Genomic DNA, 18,496 nt, shown 5'->3' with positions numbered 1-18,496 from the left:
CAGGATGACACCAAGATATTTTGGGTTCCAATTATGATGAAGAATTCTGCCTCTGAAACGTACTTCCAGTTTTACTTTCGCCAACTGATTATTTAGATGGAAGCAACACACTTCTGCTTTACTCACACTGGGTTGGTGTCTCCAGATTTTGAAGTAATTATCTAATGCAGCCAGGTCATTGGCTAGAATCTCTTCTGTTGTCTTCATTTCCTGGTGTTTTACGGCTAGAGCCAGAATACCCAAATCGAGCATATTGCTGGACATAGAATTCTGAGGGGAGCACGACTGTATTGCTCACCTTACGTGAACGACTCGGCGGTCAGTTGTTTCTCTGTCTGTAGCTACAACACATGTTGCACGCTGAAAAACCAGAATATTTTTTTAAAAAATTTACTTTATGAGAGCAACGTTAACTGTAGCGTTAGAAGTATTCATAGTAATGTATTCGTGTGTGTAAACGCCTTCCAGTGCCCACTTAAAGAAGGCAAGGATACACAGTCTAGCTTCAATATTATAAATTTGCCTCAGTTTGTGGATGAACTCAGAATTATGTTGATAATAATTTTGAATATTTAGTAGTACTGTACCTGTAGGTGTTAAACTAGATTTCAACCAATGATTCCTACAGCTACAGGAGCACTACTTGTGATACCTCTTAGAGAAAATACCTACGCAGTGGTATCAGAGGAAAAGATCAACATGACACAAACTGTGGGAAGTTTGTTTTACAACCTTCGTACCTGGATAAAGAGCTTTTCGTATTTCAGATATCTGTAAACGTTGCTACATAAGACGATTTAAGAAGAAACTAAATTCCTTCAGCTACAACAATGTCTTAACGGTACCAAATCGTCGTTTGTGAATCGTCTACCGGCCGTACTCTGCCGCATTTCGATGATTCGAAGGCAGAAAGCTTACTGACAAATTTCACCCAAAGAAAAGGGAGACGAAATGTCTCCCACTGGAAACTCACGTTGTTTTATTTAAAAAGTTGCAAAATCAGGTAAAACGAACAGTGAGGTTGTCAGTATAAGCACATTACCGTTGTCAGTATGATGTTGCACTGCCCAGGACCTGTAATGATAAAGGTGCTGTTTAGTTTAGGCATATTGTATACAGAAGTGGAACAGAGAGCATCACTAAATTCAACAACCTGTATGCATTGCATGCAGAAGGAAATTACTGTAACAGTGTACTTATGGAGTCCAATCAATGATTGCGTATTTCCATTTCACACTGGATTTTCTCGAACTAAGAAATTTGCTGAATTAGTGAAAATTTTAAAATGGCTTCACATCGAGGCTATGATGCCTAGAAGAGTCTTTACATCCTGCTGACATGAGAATAGCATAATATCCACGCCAGAAGCTTGCTCCTACTTAACCATTTAATAAACTCACATTTTTTCCGCCGTGACTAATTTTGAAAGCTAAGCTCATCATCCGTTACAGCACACTCCTGTGGCTGGGAAATGTGGCGACAATGGTCTGGGTGAACGAACTATCACAGGCGCAATGCGTGGGTTTAGGCATTTACTTTTAAGAGGCACAAACAGATTTATTTCACCTCTGGTAACCTCAAGAGACAGACGTTATAATCCAGAATCCGCATTAAACATCACGTTCCTTCATTCCAAACTGGGCAGAGCCGGTTTACGTTGGGAAATGACATAGGCGGAAATCATGGTAAACAGAAATACTGTCGCCAGTAAACTTACTTGCATTAGAAAATTTTATTTTATTTGATGAACCGAGAGCCATTTAAAGGAACAGTGCTCTAATTTTACTTGTACTTAATTGAACTAGAGATGGTGAAAAATTTGGTGCTGGACTGTGATTCGAATTCATATCTCCTATTTCGAGGATCTGAATCTCTCGGAACAGTATAGTTCAATCATTTCGTTCCTTTTCCCAAGACCACAATCTTATCTAGGTCTCCTCCAAAGGTTAGAATGTGGGTCCGAATCATGATCCATTACAAAAAATTCATAATTTCATTTCAAGCACTATCATGTGCTCACCGACCCGCTAGTGAAAATTAACGTGCATTTTTAATGCCTGTTCATGTGTTGCCAACAATCGCAACAGGTGTAGTTACTTCTGGTCAAACACACACACATCTTATTGTTGGTGAGTAAGCAATTGACAGTTAAGCTACATTCGTGGATGATAAAGAAGGATGGTCGGTGTACGGTTCGATTGTCGCTCAGGCACAAAAATTCATATCATTATTTTAGATTCAAGCACCTAGCAGGTGGTAAGAAAAACCGATACGTAAAATTTATTTTACTTAGTTAACAATCCGATTAGGTGTTGGATTCGTATTTCGGTCACAGAACTTCACATCATGCACTTTATCTTTAAATACATGCACACTTTGTTACTTCTGAACGGAGGTATATCACACATCTTTTGTGGTTAGTTAACAGGGTCGAAAGTGTCTGGATAGGAGCCCTAGTTTATTATTAAACTGTCGTCTTTTATTTTCAAGTTTAGATTTGGTAACTGATATTGGCAAATATTTCGGTAATTCATGACTCTTCATGGCTAGTGAGCAATATGATTAGATTAGATTAATACTTGTTCTCTAGATCATGAATAAGACATTTCTTAATGATGTGGAATGCGTCATTTTAATGAAAGATTTCTTTACATACCATGATTCAATTTCTTTAGAACAATTTTTTACTCTCTCTCTCTCTCTGTCTCTCTCTCTCTATGATTAGTTTTTATTTCTGTCTCTCCCTATTCTCTCTCTCTCTCTCCCCCTCTCTCTCTCCCACACATACACATTCTTTTTTTATTTTTATTTGTTTGTTGTGCTCGACTATCGTCGAGGCACGAGTACGTCCGTGAATGAGTTTCTTACTTTTGAGTACGCTTACGAAAGAAATATAAAAGCAACTATGAGAGTTACTGATTTATGATGCTTAGTTTGCAGTCAGTTCTGACTATTATTAGTAACTACGCTCCAGTCCCTAAACCTAGTTACAGAAATGCGAATCAGACGCATTACGTATTCCAGGCCGCTGCAGCCGCGTCTTTGAGACACCAGCTATGGTCACTTCCCAGCCCGCTGTTCGATCACATCGGTTCGTCTTCTTCAAAAAAAAAAGTGGTTCAAATGGCTCTGAGCACTATGGGACTCAACTGCTGTGGTCATCAGTCCCCTAGAACTTAGAACTACTTAAACCTAACTAACCTAAGGACATCACACACATCCATGCCCGAGGCAGGATTCGAACCTGCGACCGTAGCAGTCGCACGGTTCCGGACTGCGCGCCTAGAACCGCGAGACCACCGCGGCCGGCTCGTCTTCTTCCTGCTGGTACTGTAACTGAGATTTGGCAACAATAGGCAAGGTATGTTTGGCAACTCTGTGATAGACGTTTTACTTCCTGGTGTGCACGGAATTAAGCCTCGAAGTTCATTTGATTTTTCCTGACATTTACACTGAATAATCTGAGTTATTATCGCTTGAGGTGTAACAGAAGATTATAAATTTACGGTTTTCAGCCCAGGAAAGTGGTTGCACGTGGAAATCGCAACTAATCTCCTCCTTCAAATAGCGGTTTACGAGTTCTAGCCACTATTGACCTCTTAAGAGTAAGCAAAGATACATACGTCTTCGCTAGCTCTGTGGTAAAGAACTGACCTGTAAAAACGCTTATGTTACGGTTTGCAGTTGCAGTCTCGCTGACTGTAACGTTTTTTATCCCTTCTGTGAAAGAGCTACAAGCAGTCACCTCAAACATCGATAAGGAAAGCGCAAGAAAATACCTTCGGCTCATAGTGGAATCGAATGGATGCACTCGGTAGCTGAGGCAGCTAGTTCATGGCGATTCGGTCAACCAAGTAAATTAATGTACTGAACATGCTGCAAACCACTACAGGGAGCCTGTGTGTCAGAAATCTCATCCAGTGTGGCGCACCAGCGTTACTAAAGAAAAATGAATCACAGAGAAGAAGATTTGGTGGTCTGCTGGATTGATGATAGGCTCACATCCTTATGTTCTGGCCTCGATTCCAACTTCTGCCTAAAATTTTTGATAGGGTGAGACAGATTCTATTCTCTTCTGGCAAAGACAAGTGAAGAAGGTATACTGGCATTGTGGTCTGAAATTCACATTAAACTTGATATTCCGTCTCTGCCAAATAGACGTTAGGTTGAACCACAATAAAGTCAGGAATGGCGACATGTAGAAACTCGGTGACCAATAACCTTTCTTCTACTAGTTATCTACTTCTAATGACGAAACAAAAGCTATGAATGGTCACAGGACACTTATTCCATCTTTTATTTGAACTTCCGTATGTCTATAGAATTGGTTCTGAACTGGGAATGCAACTCAGATCGCCATTAACGCGGAATTTAATCCCTTCGTGACAATACAGCTTGACAAAATTTGTTGTTTGTTCAAAACTGGACATTCCCCAACATCTCCACAAATTGCGCGTAAATAGGTTCGAATCCTGGCCTGGCACTTAAGTTATCATTACACATTATCAAGCTCTAGCATGAGAACACCTATTGCTGGTTTACAATAATTTTGTTTTTTAATGCATTTTCATTCGTTGTCATCACCAGCGGCATCTGACTTTTTTTCCTTCCAGTGAGACACAGAACTATTTGCGAGATCACTGTAAGTTCAAGAATGTTATTCCGAGCTGCTGGTGGAGAAACGTCGGTAGCTGACATCTTTTTGTGTGTAGTCAACAACCATATGTGTGGGGTTCGATTCCCAGTCAACAATTAACTCTTCGTCATGTTATTTCTAGTCCAAATATGCTGACCTGTCGCGGTTGGTATAACACACCCATTCTTAACGTTTTTTTTCTCTAGAATATAGCAGCGATAGGTGCCGGGTTGGATTCCTTGGAAGGAAAAAATTAATGTCTTCTTGTCATATCAGTTAAAACATCTAGATTCTGCCGAGAAAATCCGATATGTCACGGTTGATTATGCTTCGATATCAATCCGATTAGGTTCAGGGTTGGAATCCCTGTGCAACACAAAGCTTTACCTCACGGCATTTCAAGTAAGTTACTTGTGAAGAAGCAACATTTAACATGTCTCATAGTTCGTTATCAGGGACAACAGATGCTGGGTAGAAGTTCCCGTCCGCTAAAAATGTTAACCTTATGTAATTTAAAGTTGATATTTGCTAACTGATACTGTCTAAATTCGAGGTATATCACTCTCTGTATGCCTAGTCAGGAAGGACAGTTTCCGTCAGTCACGAAATCCTTGCTTAGTCTGCGTGACCTGAGTTTGAATCCATATGCACAACGAGACGGATCGTCGTCTCATTTGAAGTTCATACATATTCACTACTAGCTGTTCGTGAATAACTTAAATTTTTAATGTCATTTTGTGTTAAATAATAAGTACGGTATGTTACTTTGAAGAGCAGATCATGAATACGACCAACGTACTACGTGCATTACCTATCTGACGTAATAATGAGAGTGGTAGCATTTCAGGTATGTCATTTATTGTAATAAATGTGAGCTTACATGCCTTAAGGACAGTCTTATCTGTGATAAGGTACTCCCTGATATTTGTTGTAGGGTGGTATTACTTTACATCTTGAGTTATTGTAATACAGAGCAGTGTTTTCTAGTGGTGACTTGTTGGAACCATTTTCAACAGTCAGACGACTGTAGCGAGCCGGCCGCGGTGGTCTCGCGGTTCTGGGCGCGCAGTCCGGAACCGCGCGACTGCTAAGGTCGCAGGTTCGAATCCTGCCTTGGGCATGGATGTGTGTGATGTCCTTAGGTTAGTTAGGTTTAACTAGTTCTAAGTTCTAGGGGACTGATGACCTAAGATATTAAGTCCCATAGTGCTCAGAACCATTTGAACCATTTTTTTGACTGTAGCGACGAGCGATTAGAGGACCTGCTAGACAGCTGCGTTATGCGCGTTGCATGCGAATCAGGCGAAATGCAATTCAGGTCGTTCGGGTACTTTTGAGCACGACTGTACATACAATGAAAATAGTAAATTTTAACGTATTATGCAAGAGTGTAAGCGTTACATCGATTAAAAAGGTGTGCGAATAAAAGAACGCAGCGAGGCAGCTGTCGCTGAGGCGGAGTGTGTGTAGGAGAGAGCTTGCGTTAGGTCGCGCCATGGCGGGCAGTGGCAGCTCGGGAGTAGGAGGTGTCGCGCGCCAGGGGCGGGCAGTGTCTGCTGCACAGTGGGCAGTCGCTCAGTACTACAAAGTCAGTGCAATAATTTCAGTGTCGTGTATTAATGGTTTATGGAAGAAATACGATTTGAAGTAAAATTTATTAAGAAAATGCTACAAATATTATTATGAAATTGTGGTGAAGAATCATTCTACATATTGTTGTATATATCTACAATAAGGTAATCAGTATTCTAGTATTTATGTGCTTTTGCTGTAGAACGGATTTGGTATTTAACCCTACGTTCTCTGTTGTATTTTTGGTAAAGATCACTTGTTTGTGTATGTGTAATTTTTATGATACGGCTTAACAAGTGCAAGTCAGTTTCACAATATAGTACGATTTTCAAGTAAGATATTACATTCACTCTGCTCAGTCATGCTGCGCCTCCCAATTCCAAGTCGTTTTTATCTAAACAAATTCTAAATGTGTTGCAGTCAAATATCTTGTATATTGGCTTTTGCAACTGTATTTAATTTAGTAGTGCTGAGAGCAGAACAACGCGTTATCCAAGGCGACACGAATACGAGCTAAGAAGTTTATTCCACACAGTTTATTCATTTTCGCACAGGGCCCTCTATTGTACTTATTCAGATTTACAGGGCCGTAGTAAGATCTAGTACATCTGAATGTATTTTCCGCTAATTTGTGCTCATCGCGCACTCCTCCATTTACACGATGTTTATTCCGACTCAACAGGCTAGCTATAATTCTCCGGGTGAGTGTGTGTAGAGAATCACTTTAAATAGAGCCGTTTAATTTCTATTTATTCTTTACTCAAAGGCGGGAAATTAACTAAAAATGGTTCAAATGGCTCTGAGCACTATGGGACTTAACATCTGTGGTCATCAGTCCCTAGACCTCACAACTACTTAAACCTAATTAAACTTAGAACTACTTAAACCTAATCGCGCAGATGTTTAGTTAGTTTGGGTTTAGTAATACTGTTTTCTTGCTAATAGACATATTGTTTCCCGGCCGGAGTGGCCGTGCGGTTCTAGGCGCTACAGTCTGGAGCCGAACGACCGCTACGGTCGCAGGTTCGAATCCTGCCTCGGGCATGGATGTGTGTGATGTCCTTAGGTCAGTTAGGTTTAATTAGTTCTAAGTTCTAGGCGACTGATGACCTCAGAAGTTAAGTCGCATAGTGCTCAGAGCGATTTGAATAGATTGTTTAAAACAGCGTTTGGTAAATTTACAGATACACATAACCAGATACGCAGTCAGCACACCACTTAATATAATTGTTCTTTGTTCGACATAAACATCACACCTTACTTAAGACATAAACGTTACAAAACTTGTATTTCCTTTTGCCTGCTTCATTTGCTGTATTTTAAAATTTTCTCCTTTCATCAGTTAAATCCAGTATCTCTTGTACTATCTTTTTATCTATTGGATCCTCTGCTACCTTCACTATTTCATGTATCAAATCTAGCAATTTTTCTCCTTTCCCCTGTTCTTGTCTATCGTTCCCTAATGCTGCGTCTGAAACTCTCTGCAGTCTCACGTTCTTTCAGTTTATACAGGTCCAATATCCTTAATTCCTACCTTCTTGCAGTTTCTTCAGTTTTAATCTACAGTTCATAACCAAAAAATTGTGGTCAGAGTCCACATTTTGTACTGGAAATGTCTTATACTTTAAAACCTGGTTCCGAACTACTTGTCTTATCATTCTCTAATCAATCTGGAACCTTCTGGGGTCTCCAGATCTCTTCCATGTGACATGTTATTACACCAATAATTATAATAAATCATTACAAGAATGATGTGTTTTGTAAATCACTGGATCGCGGGCATTAAATCTTGTCAGAGGCCCGTACAGAAAGAAGCTAACGAAACTCGATTACCGATCATGTGGTCGTCGATATTATGTGTTACGTCAAAATGCCGTCACGTTTGCGGAAATTGTCGTGAAACGAGCGTTATCCTTAGATTTCGTGCAGGGGCGATCTATAATTGGCTCTGAGCACTATGCGACTTAACTTCTGAGGTCATCAGTCATCTAGAACTTAGAACTAATTAAACCTAACTAACCTAAGGACATCACACACATCCATGCCCGGGACAGGATTCGAACCTGCGACCGTAGCAGCCGCGCGGTTCCAGACTGTAGCGTCTGAAACCGCTCGGCTACACCGGCCGGCTTTTGATCTATAATTACAACCAAAGCAGTTATACCATTTTGCATAGGGCCACCAATCTAATAATCATTTGCTCGGGTCTCTGGGTGTTTAATATTAGATCCCTATTGTGGGATCGGAATTTAATTTTCGATGAGCGTCCAGGATTGTGAGTGCAGGAGGAAATATACAGTTTTAAAATGTATTCTCAACCACCTCGCGATAGCCAGAACGCCACATTCGCTATTGTACATACCTCCACACGTTTCGTGTACACCTGCACACACGGATGGCAGTGCCCAGTTGTAAGTGACCATCTTTTAACATTGCAGCTCTCTTGTATGACGCTTTATGTAGGAATGAATTGGTCACGCTACTGGCCTATAGTAACTATTTATTCTCTCTCGAATATAAATCACAGCTGTAAGTAATAACAGGCAAGGAATGATTCGAAAGAACAAATCTACATCTACATCTACATGGATACTCTGCAAATCACATTTAAGTGCCTGGAAAAGGGTTCATCGAACCACCTTCACAATTCTCTATTATTCCAATCTCGTATACCGCGCGTAAAGAATGAACGCCTATATCTTTCCGTACGAGCTCTGACATCCCTTATTTTACCGTGGTGATCGTTCCTTCTTATGTAGGTCGGTGTCAACAAAATATTTTCGCATTCGGAGGAGAAAGTTGGTGATTGGAATTTCGTGAGAAGATTCCGTCGCAACGAAAAACGCCTTTCTTTTAATAATGTCCAGCCCAGATCCTGTATTATTTCTGTGACTCTCCCATATTTCGCGATAATACAAAACGTGCTGCCTTTCTTTGAACTTTTTCGATGTACTCCGTCAGTCCTATCTGGTAAGGATTCCACACCGTGCAGCAGTATTCTAAAAGAGGCCGGACAAGCATAGTGTAGGCAGTCTCCTTAGTAGATATGTTACATTTTCTACGTGTCCTCACAATAAAACGCAGTGTTTGGTTAGCCTTGCCCACAACATTTCCAACGTGTTCCTTCCAGTTTACGTTGTTCGTAATTGTAATACCTAGGTATTTAGTTCAATTTACGGCTTTTAGGTTAGACTGATGTATCGTGTAACCGAAGTTTAACGGGTTCCTTTTAGCACTCATGTAGATGACCTTAAACTTTTCGTTATTTAGGGTCAACTGCCACTTTTCGCACCATTCAGATATCTTTTTTAAATCGTTTTGCCGTTTGTTTTGATCTTCTGATGACTTTATTGATCGAAAAAGGACAGGTCATCTGCAAACAACGGAAGACGGCTGCTGAGATTGTCTCTCAAATCGTTTATATAGATAAGGAACAGCAAAGGGCTTATAACACTACCTTGGGGAATGCCAGAAATCACTTCTGTTTTACTCGATGGCTTTCCGTCAATTACTACGAACTCTGACCTCTCTGACAGGAAATCACAAATCCAGTCACATAACTGAGACGGTATTCCATAAGCACGCAATTTCACTACGAGCCTCGTGTGTGCTACCGTGAAGCCTTCACGAAATCCAGAAATACGAAATAATATAAAAGCTATATCTCTGTCCCAAAGCATATGAAAAACGCTTTGCAGATTTCCTTTCTGTTGGCGATTCCCACACAAGTGCCGGAAACGTGCAGGTATTCAAATGCACTCGTCGCCCTGCCAAGGTATGAATTACTGGAGTCCTGGTATTACCTCTTGGCTTGTCTGGAGTCGCCCCTGCTTGCTCCTTTTCGTCTACGCCTTGCACTGGTGTAGCAGTTGCCGGTTCTGTGAGATCCTCTTGAACGACCTCATCATCCGTTGTGAGGATATTGAGGACATAACCCAACTTTCACTCATTCGATTGACACCGTCTGCTGCTTGCTGTAACATCGTATGCGCGAGGTATGCTTGTCTCATTGCAACATTTTGTATGGCACCGTGCACGGTGCTCGCAAAGGGGGGTGTACTGCAAATGATCATGGCATTAAATGCGATCATGTTCGCAAATCTTTGTGGATGATAATATCGTCGTGGAGGAATAGGGCGTAACTTCGCAATCTGACTCTGCACTTGTTGAAGCAAATGCGGTAAATTTGTAGCTTCCAGTCCGGGCTGCGTCGAAAAAAAATTTGATTGTACATGTAAAGCCTCTAAAGCCTTTCCATGCAGAATTTTCACTCTGGCTCCAATGTCCAGTTGCTCATAATCCCCAGCATGTAAGAAGGATTCAAGGCGTGAAAAAAAAAAGAAGAAAAAACAGCTGCTACGTTCTTTGATCTTCTAATGCGTCTCAAATCTGCTGTGAATTGGCTATCTAGCTGTTGGGATTACCTGGGAGATCAACTGTCTACATTTTTACGAAGAGCGAAACTTACTGGCTTATGATCTATATACAGGGAGCGGTTTTGCTGCACATACGGTCTAAAGCTCCCCCCATGAACCATGGACCTTGCCGTTGGTGGGGAGGCTTGCGTACCTCAGCGATACAGATGGCCGTACCGTAGGTGCAACCACAACGGAGGGGTATCTGTTGAGAGGCCAGACAAACGTGTGGTTCCTGAAGAGAGGCAGCAGCCTTTTCAGTAGTTGCAGGGGCAACAGTCTGGATGATTGACTGATCTGGCCTTGTAACAATAACCAAAACGGCCTTGCTGTGCTGGTACTGCGAACGGCTGAAAGCAAGGGGAAAATACAGCCGTAATTTTTCCCGAGGACATGCAGCTTTACTGTATGATTATATGACGATGAAGTCCTCTTGGGTAAAATATTCCGGAGGTAAAGTAGTCCCCCATTCGGATCTCCGGGTGGGGACTACTCAAAAGGACGTGGTTATCAGGAGAAAGAAATCTGGCGTTCTACGTATCGGAGAGTGTAATGTCAGATCCGTTAATCGGGAAAGTAGGTTAGAAAATTTAAAAAGGGAAATGGATAGGTTAAAGTTAGATATAGTGGGAATTGGTGAAGTTCGGTGGCAGGAGGAACAAGATTTTTGGTCAGGTGAATACAGGGTTATAAACACAAAATCAAATAGGGGTAATGCAGGAGTAGGTTTAATAATGAATAGGACAATAGGAATGCAGGTAAGCCACTACAAACAGCACAATGAACGCATTATTGTGGCCAAGATAGACACGAAGCCCACACCTACTACAGTAGTACAAGTTTATATGCCAACTAGCTCTGAAGATGACGAAGAAATTGAAGAAACGTATGATCAAATGAAAGAAATTATTCAGACAGTGAGGGGGGACGAAAATTTAATAGTCATGGGTGACTGGAATTCGGTAGTAGGAAAAGGGAGAGAAGGAAACGAAGTAGGTGAATATGGACTGAGGAAAGAAATGAAAGAGGAAGCCGCCTGGTAGAATTTGGCACAGAGCACAACTTAATCATAGCTAACACTTGGTTCAAGAATCATAAAAGAAGGCTGTACACATGGAAGAAGCCCGGAGATACTGACAGGTTTCAGATAGATTATATTATGGTAAGACAGAGATTTAGGAACCAGGTTTTAAATTGTAGGACATTTCCAGGGGCAGATGTGGACTCTGACCCAATCTATTGGTTATGACCTGTAGATTAAAACTGAAGAAACTGCAAAAAGGTGGGAATTTAAGAAGATGGGACCTGGATAAACTAAAAGAAACAGAGGTTGTACAGAGTTTCAGGAAGAGCATAAGGGAGCAATTGACAAGAATGGGGGAAAGAAACACAGTAGAAGAAGAATGGGTAGCTTTGAGGGATGAAATAGTGAAGGCAGCAGAGGATCAAGTAGGTAAAAAGACGAAGGCTAGTAGAAATCCTTGGGTAACAGAAGAAATATTGAATTTAATTGATGAAAGGAGAAAATATAAAAATGCAGTAAATGAAGCAGGCAAAAAGGAATACAAAAGTCTCAAAAATGAGATCGACAGGAAATGAAATATGGCTAAGCAGGAATGGCTAGAGAACAAATGTAAGGATGTAAGGGCTTATATCACTAGGGGTAAGATAGATACTGCCTACAGGAAAATTAATGAGACCTTTGGAGATAAGAGAACCACTTGTACGAACGTCAAGAGCTCAGATGGAAAGCCAGTTCTAAGCAAAGAAGGGAAAGCAGAAAGGTGGCAGGAGTATATAGAGGGTCTATACAAGGGCAATGTATTTGAGGGCAATATTTTGGAAATGGAAGAGGACGTAGATGAAGACGTAATGGGAGATACGATACTGCCTGTAGAGTTTGACAGAGCACTGAAAGACCTGAGTCGAAACAAGGCCCCCGGAGTAGACAACATTACATTGGAACTACTGACGGCCTCGGGAGAGCCAGTCCTTACAAAACTCTACCATCTGGTGAGCAAGATGTATGAGACAGGCGAAATACCCTCAGACTTCAAGAAGAATATAATAATTCCAATACCAAAGAAAGCAGCCGTCGATAGATGTGAAAATTACCGAACTATCAGTTTAATAAGTCACAGCTGTAAAATACTAACGCGAATTCTTTACAGACGAATGGAAAAACTAGTAGAAGCCGACCTCGGGGAAGATCAGTTTGGATTCCATAGAAATGTTGGAACACGTGAGGCAATATTGACCCTACGACTTATCTTAGAAGCTAGATTAAGGAAGGGCAAACCTACGTTTCTAGCATTTGTAGACTTCGAGAAAGCTTTTGACAATTTTACTGGAATACACTGTTTCAAATTCTGAAAGTGGCAGGGGTAAAATACAGGGAGCGAAAGGCTATTTACAATTTGTACAGAAACCAGATGGCAGTTATAAGAGTCGAGGGGCATGAAAGGGAAGCAGTGGTTGGGAAGGAAGTGAGACAGGGTTGTAGTCTCTCCCCGATGTTATTAAATCTGTATATTGAGCAAGCAGTGAAGGAAACAAAAGAAAAATTCGGAGTAGGTATTAAAATCGATGGAGAAGAAATAAAAATTTGAGGTTCGCCGATGACATTGTAATTCTGTCAGAGACAGCAAAGGACTTGGAAGAGCAGTTGAACGGAGTGGATGGTGTCTTGAAGGGAGGATTTAAGATGACATCAACAAAAGCAAAACAAGGATAACCAAATGTAGTCGAATTAAGTCGGGTGATGCTGAGAGAACTAGATCAGGAGTTTTGCTATTTGGGGAGCAAAACAGCTGACGATGGTCGAAGTAGAGAGAATAGAAAATGTAGACTGGCAATGGCAAGGAAAGCGTTTCTGAAGAGAAATTTGTTAACATCGAGTGCAGATTTAAGTGTCAGGAAGTCATTTCTGAAAGTATTTGTTTGGAGTGTAGCCATGTATGGAAGTGAAACATAGACGATAACTAGTTTGGACAAGAAGAGAATAGAAGCTTTCGAAATGTGGTGCTACAGAAGAATGCTGAAGATAAGGTGGATAGATCATGTAACTAATGAGGAGGTATTGAATAGGATTGGGGAGAAGAGAAGTTTGTGGCACAACTTGACTGGAAGAAGGGATCGGTTGGTAGGACATGTTATGAGGCATCAAGGGATCACAAATTTAGCATTGGAGGGCAGCGTGAAGGGTAAAAATCGTAGTGGGAGACCAAGAGATGACTACACTAAGCAGATTCAGAAGGATGTAGGTTGCAGTAGGTACTGGGAGATGAAGAAGCTTGCACAGGATAGAATAGCATGGAGAGCTGCATCAGACCAGTCTCAGGACTGAAGACCACAACAACAACAACGGTCTAAAGCGTCTTATCGCTCCACAAATGGCTAGCATATGGCAGTCTAAGCGCTCCATTTGACCTGCGCTTGTTTTTTTGTGGGCCGCTGAGAGAAATGTCTTAACGGCTGCCACTCGCTCTGCACCAACTGATGGAATGTGGATCCAGTTCATTGGTGGGCAGCACCCACCACCACTGCTGGCAGCGCATCGTGAACAGGGTGGGCCAAAGGAACTGCTTTCTCTAAGCTGACTTTAATCTGATCTCTGTTGTCCATGGCAGAGGTCGTCGTCCTGAGGTATCTTTACCTGCCAGCGCTGCCATCAGAGGCAATTGCACCTTGACTGCTCCTAGTAGGTGTCGACTCCTAGGAACTTTCTTAACTGGTGGTAGCCCGTCATCCGGTGAGGTATGTTCTCAATGATATCGAACGGCTTCCAGCCGGTGACACTGCGTGGCCAAGAAACGTTACTTGTTTCTCTCGCGGATTATATTTTGCCTTGTTGAGAACTATGCCATACTAGCTCATCCGGTCTAATACCATTTTGGAATGTTCCTTGTGTACCAACGGATTACTGCAAAATATCGTCGAACAGCAGCGTAGCCATGCGGTGTTTTTTTAGTCCTTACGGCATTTGTACATATTCGAGTAACCCGGATGGAATTGTTACAGCCGTCTTGGGCACATCTTCTTCTGCCATAGACATTTGATTATAAGCTTTTCTTACAATCTGTGAGCTGAAAATCGAGGCCCCTGTTAGCACATTGCTGAAATCTCTAATATTCGGCACTGTATACAGACGTGGAATTGTGCTTGCGTTCAATTAGCTGTAATCTTTCCAGGTACCGTTGTTTTTCATTACATGACACAGCGGCGACGTCCACGGGCTATCTGCCCTCCACACAATCCCCTGTACGCTGCATACTCTCGAATTCCACCTTTGCCGCCGCAGAACGGCCGAGCGCTCACCATCTTGGCCACTGTGATACAGTCCTAGTGTGGTGGATCACGCTCAACTCGCCTCTCACAACTATGGTCCTTTTTCTCTACATCCGAATTTCGAATTGAGGCCATTGTGCTCACAGCTGACCGTCCTAACCAACCTGTCACGATCTTTGCATCCATCTTACTTTGCCCTGCACTGAGGTCTCAAGCCAATGTCGGCTGATAAATTCCGTGTCTACGATGGGTTCGATCACATCCACTAGCCCAAATTCCCACCGGAATTGTTGGCCCGCTGTAGCGTGGGCAAGACTGGTGGCCGTTGTTCTCTTTTTCATGACTGGCCAGCAAGGACCTAACAGCTGACCCGGTATCGAGTAGAAAGCAACCGCCTGTCCCACGACCTCTCGCATACAACCCAGGTGACCACGTAAAGACGTCGCACTGGTCACTCGCCCGCTAGCGCCACAGCGTCCGTCACTCCCCCTGTTGCCGTGCTCCCACTTGCTCCTGCTGCTCCCGCTGCTGGCGATCGGCTCCATTTGGGCTGGTGTAAGAAGACGTACATTCCGTCGCTCACTCGCGAAAGTGTCAGTGGTACAGAAAAAAAAAATCTTTTGTTGTTTTCGTTGAAATGGTATATCTCTTTCGTTAGTATCTTCCTAGGGGGTAATTTTTTTTATACCGCACCAACAATACTGTCTCATGTGGCAGTGCATATGCCTGTTCTTTCAGACTGCTGAATTGTTTAGTAATGTCTGTACGATGTTCTTTCGGGATCACTGCGGTCTCTCGGATGATGCCTTCCCTAATCACTATCGTCGCTCTCGAAATGCCTGCTATGTCCGGCACTGAGAACACCCTATTAAGGAATTGACGTCTATTCCTTTATATGTGACCACAGGCACTCTGAGCGCTAGTGGAAGTTGCGCCGTCCATACCTGCCGCAATTTTACGTCTGACAACTCTTCTTTGCTTACAGTTCCTCGAAAGTGGCACTTTAATATGACAGCTGATGCTATGCGTGTAACTCTAGCATCACGACTGCTGGCCATCACCGCGAATTTCGTGCCCTCGTTGGCCACGCCATCGTGAACGAAAGCCAGATCTAGCATGGCAAACTGCACTGAAGAGTCAAAGAAACTGGTACACCTGTCTAATATCGTGTACGGCTCCCACGAGCACGCTGAAGTGCCGCAACACGACATGGCATGACTAAAGTATGAAGTAGTGCTGGAGCGAACTGACTCCATGAATCCTGCAAGACTATCCATAAATACGTAAGAGTATTAGGGGTGGAAGCCTGTTCTGAACAGCACGTTGCGAAGCATCCCAGATGTGCTCAATAATGTTCATGTCTGGGGAGTTTGGTGGCCAACGAAAGTGTATAAACTTAGAAGAGAGTTCCTGGAACCACTCTGTAGCAATTCTGGACGTGTTGGATGTCGCATTGTCCTACTGGATTTGCGCAGTCCGTCGGAATTTACAATGGACATGAAAGGATGAAGCTGATCAGACAGGATGCTTACGTACGTGTCACCTGTCACAGTCGTATCTAGAAAGTATCAGGGGTCCCATATCACACCAACTGCACACGCCCCACATCGTTACAGCGCCTCCTTCAGCCTGAACAGTCCCTTGCTGACAGGCAGGATCCATGGGTTTTGATTTGTCTCCATACGCGTACATGTCCATCCGCTCGATACAATTTGAAACGAGACGCGTCCGAACAGGCGACATGTTTCCAGTCATCAACAGTCCAATGTCGGTGTTGACGGGCCGACGCGAGGCGTAAGGTTTTGTGTCGTGCAGTCATCAAGGGTACACGAGTGGACATCCGCCTCCGAAACTCCATATCGTTGATGTTTCGTTGAATGGTTCGCCTGCTGACACTTGTTGATGGCCCAGCACTGAAATCCGCAGCAGTTTGCCGAACTGTTGCACTTGTCTTACGTTTAAAGATTCTCTTCAGTTGTCGTTGATCCCGTTCCTGCAGGGTCCTTTTCCGGCCTCAGCGATATCGGAGATTTGATGTTTTACCGGATTCCTCATATTCATGGTACACTCGTGAAATTGTCGTAATGGGCAATCCCCACTTCGTCGCTACCTCGGAGACGCTGTGTCCCATCGCTCGTGCGCCGACTAGGGCACCACGTTCCAACTCACCTAAGTCTTGATAACCTGCCACTGTGGCAGCAGTAACCGACCTGACAACTGCGCCAGACACACGTTGTCTTATATAGGCGTTGCCGGTTTCAGCGCCGTATTCTGGCTGTTTACATAACTTTTTATTTGAATACGCATGCCTGTACCGGTTTCGTTGGTACTTCAGTGTTTATTTCTAGTATATCTGGTAAGAGCTGCGGGACTTCACTGTTAGTGAGTGCATGCACGACGGGGTGTATATGCGGACAAAAATATAAAAAAAAATATCCCGGTTTTTTACCCAGATGTCCCAGTTGAAAATAAATTTTTCCCTGGATGAAGAGGCACATTTTTTCGGGTGAACATACACTATGGCACGGGTGAATGTACACTTTTTCGGTGTTAAGTGACAACGTACTTCCCTTGGGGGCTGTAACGCATATCAGTCCTTTGAATGGTAACGGTTTTTGTACAACGACGTGGAGTTTCCCAGCAAAAAATAGAAAAAAAAACATATTTTGGAAAGATATTTATTGCGCCGCAACAAGTACACTGCATATTTTGGTATTACGAGAGTATAAATACGGATTCACGATATACATCACGGTAGTTTCCGAATACAGAACACCAAAGTATAGGAAGTGCTACGTCCATGGTATATACCGAAATAGGTACTTCACTACCGTACTTCACTACCGCTCCATGTTTTCTGTACCGTTTTCTATCACTGTTCTGGGATTTTTCTCGACACCCGTCCCACTATGTTACTGAACGGGCGCTGAAGACCTTGCTGTCGTGCGTCCAAAACCCCTCTACTAGTACTTCACTACCGCTCCGAGCGGACTAGTAGTAAACTTCAAATTCGGGAAAAGTTGGCGCTAGAATATGTATTTTAGCTTCGCAAAATACGGCTGCTAGATAATATTTTTCATCGAGAAACGGTAAGCTCTCTCATATAATATTGGTCATGAAAAATGTTTCGCTGCTCTGGGCGAGTCATTGGGCAGGACGCTAAGCTCACAGCTTAAATTTCAGCAGCTCGATGTTTTACTTTACTCCATATCTCTTTCTCAACCTCCATCTCATCCATTAAGCATTGTGCTAGATGCAAACTAGCCACCAATTTTTCGTCATTGAGTGCATTATTGAATTTAACCCTCTTTCTTCCCTCAACAGTATTCAGTTCCCCCATTCACATATTTGCCATTTGTGACAATTTGTATTTTGTGGCTTACACTGTACGAGAAAAAAGGGCTGTATTGGTTGTGCTCACGTCTCTTGGTCGATTTTAAGCGATGGTGATTCTGGGCCTTAACCCGGAGCGCTACTGCAGGAGACTGGTATTAGCCTTATATTTTCTTTTTATTACCCATTTCTGGCTCCGTCAGTGTACTGGAGTTAAATGCTCATCCGGTATAAGGAGGCGTCGCACTAACCT

Source organism: Schistocerca gregaria, chromosome 3 (genome assembly GCF_023897955.1).
Source record: "Schistocerca gregaria isolate iqSchGreg1 chromosome 3, iqSchGreg1.2, whole genome shotgun sequence".
Taxonomy (NCBI): Eukaryota; Metazoa; Arthropoda; class Insecta; order Orthoptera; family Acrididae; genus Schistocerca; species Schistocerca gregaria.
This window is presented reverse-complemented; position numbering follows the sequence as displayed.